This window comes from Suncus etruscus, chromosome 6 (genome assembly GCF_024139225.1).
Source record: "Suncus etruscus isolate mSunEtr1 chromosome 6, mSunEtr1.pri.cur, whole genome shotgun sequence".
Classification (NCBI taxonomy): domain Eukaryota; kingdom Metazoa; phylum Chordata; class Mammalia; order Eulipotyphla; family Soricidae; genus Suncus; species Suncus etruscus.
This window is the reverse complement of record NC_064853.1, coordinates 101,623,401-101,626,896: the sequence shown is the minus strand read 5'-3', so window position 1 is coordinate 101,626,896 and position 3,496 is coordinate 101,623,401.

The window sequence follows — 3,496 nt, the reverse complement described above, 5'->3', positions numbered from 1 at the left end:
CACATAGCCAAGAGTAACCCCTTAGTGTCCCTGAGTGTGGCCCAAAAGCAAAAACAAAAAAGCCCTCCTGACCAATATCTCTGATGAACACAGATGCAAGATCCTCAAAAATCCTGTCAAATAGGATCTAATGCCTCATCAAGAAGGTCATACACCATGAATAAGTCAGTTTCATTTCAGGAATGCAAGGATGCTTTAACGTACATAAATCAATCAAAATAATACACCATATCAACAAAAAGAAAAATAAAAAACATATGATCATACCAATAGATGCAGAGAAAGTATTTGATAAGGTCAAACAGCAATTCATAAGAAAAATTCTCAACTATATGGGAATGGAAGAACTTGTCCTTATATAGTCAAGGACATCTACCACAAGCCAATGGCAAATATTATTCTCAATGGAGATAACTAAAAGCCTTTCCTCCAAAATCTAGTACAAGAAAAGACTGTCCCCTCTCACCACTCCTATTCAACACAGTGCTGGAAGTTCTTGCCATAACATTTAGACAAGAAAAATATATCAAGTGCCTCCAGATCAGAAAAGAAGAAGTTCTCCCTGTAGAGTCTTTCTTCTAGAAATAATAGATTAATGTAGCAAAATGGCAGGCTACAAAATCAACACACAAAAGTCAATGGCCTTCTTATACACAAATAATATTAGGGGGAAAATGGACATTATAAAAACAATCCATTCACATTAGTGCCACACAAACTCAAATACCTTGGAGTCAACTTAACTAAAGTGGTGACAGACCTATGCAAAGAAAACTACAAAACCCTGCTTCAATAAATCAAAAAGGACAAAAGGAAATAAAAATACATATCTTTTCATGTATTAGGAGACTTAACATCATTTAAATGTCAATACATCCCAAGGAATTGTAAAAATTTAAAGCGATTCCTCTAAGGATACCCATGACATTCTTTAAAGAATTTCTGAAATTCATTTGGAACAATAAACACCCACAAACAGCTAGAACAACCCTTAGAAAAAAGAATATGGGAGTCATCACTTTCCACAACATTAAATTGAACTATAAAGCAATAGTCATTAAAACAGCCTGATACTGAAATAAAGACAGACCCTCAGATCAGTGGAATACACTTGAGTCTTCAGAGAATGTGCCTCAGATGTGCAATCAATTAATCTTTCATAAAGAGAAAAGAAATGCAAATTGATGCAAGTAAAGCCCCTTCAATAAGTGGTGTGGAACAACTCGTCAGGACATTGAGACTAAAGGCATCGTTAACAAGAAAACATAACTCTCCAAACAAGTGGAAGCAAAAAAAAAAAAAAAACAACCAAAAAACTGAACTACGTTACCCTGAGAAACTTCTGCACCTCAAAGGAAATAGTAACTATGATACAAAGGCCACTCACATAATGGAAGAAACCATTCACCCAATACCTATCAGATAAGGGCCTAATATCTAAAATATTCAAGGTACTGACCATACGTAACAAAAAAAAAGTCTAACCCCTTCAAAAAATGGGAAGAAAAAATGAACAGACACTTCCTCAAAGAAGAAATACAAATGCCCTAAAGTTACAGAAAAAATGCTCCAAATCACTAATATCAGAGAAATGCAAATCAAAACAACAATGAAGTACCGTTTCATGCTACAGAGACTGGTACACATCACAAAAAAACCTGAACAATCAGTGCTAGCAGGGATGTGGAGAGAAAGAAACTCTCATTCAATGCTGCTGGGAATGCTGTCTAGTCAAGCCCTTATGGAAAACAATACGGATATTCCTCAAAAAATGGAAATTGAGCTCCCATATAATCCAGCTATACCACTACTAGGAATATACCCTAGGAACACTAAATACAACACAGAAAGGCCTTCTGCACACCTAGATTCATTGCAGTGCTATTTGCAAAAGCCAGAATCTGAAAACAATCTAGATGTCCTTCAACAGATGAATGGCTAAAGACACTGTGGTACATATATACCATGGAATACTATGCAGCTGTCAGGAGAGATGAAATCCTGAAATTTTCCTATGCATGTATGGACATGGAAACTATTGTGCTGAGTTAAGTAAATCAGAGGAAGAGAGATAGACAGAATAGTCTCATTCATTTACGGGTTTTAAGAAATATAAAAGAAAATTTACTATGGGTGCCTAAGCGGAATGGGTTTGAGACCAACCTCCTCACAGAATCCCTGAAGAAAGCAAAGAGTCTGAGGTGCCCTGGACACCCATCCAGATTTCCACCATAGACACCACTGCTGAGGGCTCCTGAGTGCTTCAGGTCCTAAAACAACACCTGAGCAGGTTGGGTAAGCACATCTCTAGTAAATGAACTCCCAATAAAATATAGAAAAAAACACACAGCAAGTATGACAATAAGGAAACAAGGTACCCCAACATCAGAAATATTAAATGAAGATGGCAATGCTGATGACCCAAAAAATGCCAACCATCTGATTAATCTCTCAGATAAGGGGTTTAGAATAAAAATATGGAGGATCCTCATGGAAATAAAAGAAAGCATAGCTCTAGCTGAACAGAACACAAAGACAGAAATCAGAAAACTCCAAACTAAAATAACAGATCTGAAAAACATGGTAGCTGAACTGAAAATCTCAATGGAAAGCCTCTCTAATAGGGTAACAGCAGCTGAGGACAGAATCAGTGAACTAGAAGATGAAATGCAGAACAAATCCATACAGCAGAAGAGATTGGAAAAGAACCTTAAGGCAAATGATCAGACAATGAAAAAAGTACTCAAAGAATGTGAATGGATTAAAATAGAAATCTTTGATAAACTTCAATAGGAAAAAACATAAGAATCATTGGAGTCCCAGAGGCCCAGGAACAAGATACACAGGAAAAATCAACAGTCAAAGACATCATCACAGAGAAACTCCCAGAGCTAAAGACTGCATGAAATAAAATCCTGCAGCCCAAAGAGTACCAGCTAAAAAAGACCCAATAAAAAAAAGCACCCTAAGACACATCCTAGTCACAATGATGAATCTCACAGATAAAGATAGAATACTGAAAGCAGCAAGATCAAAAAAGGAAATCACATTCAAAGGAGCATCCTTAAGATTTACAGCAGACATGTCACAAGAAACTCTCAAGGCCAGAAGACAGTGGTGGGATATTGTGACAAGACTGAATGAAATGGATGCCTCACCGAGAATACTGTACCCAGCCTGACTCACTTTCAGGTTTGAGGGAAGGATATATAACTTCACGGATAAGCAACATCTCAGAAACTTTACAGATGCAAAACCAGTCTTAAAGGAAAAACGGAAAGGTCTACTTTAAGACAAGACAGACCAACAGACACACCAAACTTATACACAAAGATGACATTAAATCCAGTGACAATCATTTCTCTCATTGTCAATGGACGAAATGCATCAAATAAGAGACACAGAGTGGCTAAATGGATCAAAAAGATGAATCCAACCTTCTGCTGCCTACGAGAAACACACCTGAATAGTCAGAACAAACATAGACTCAGAATCA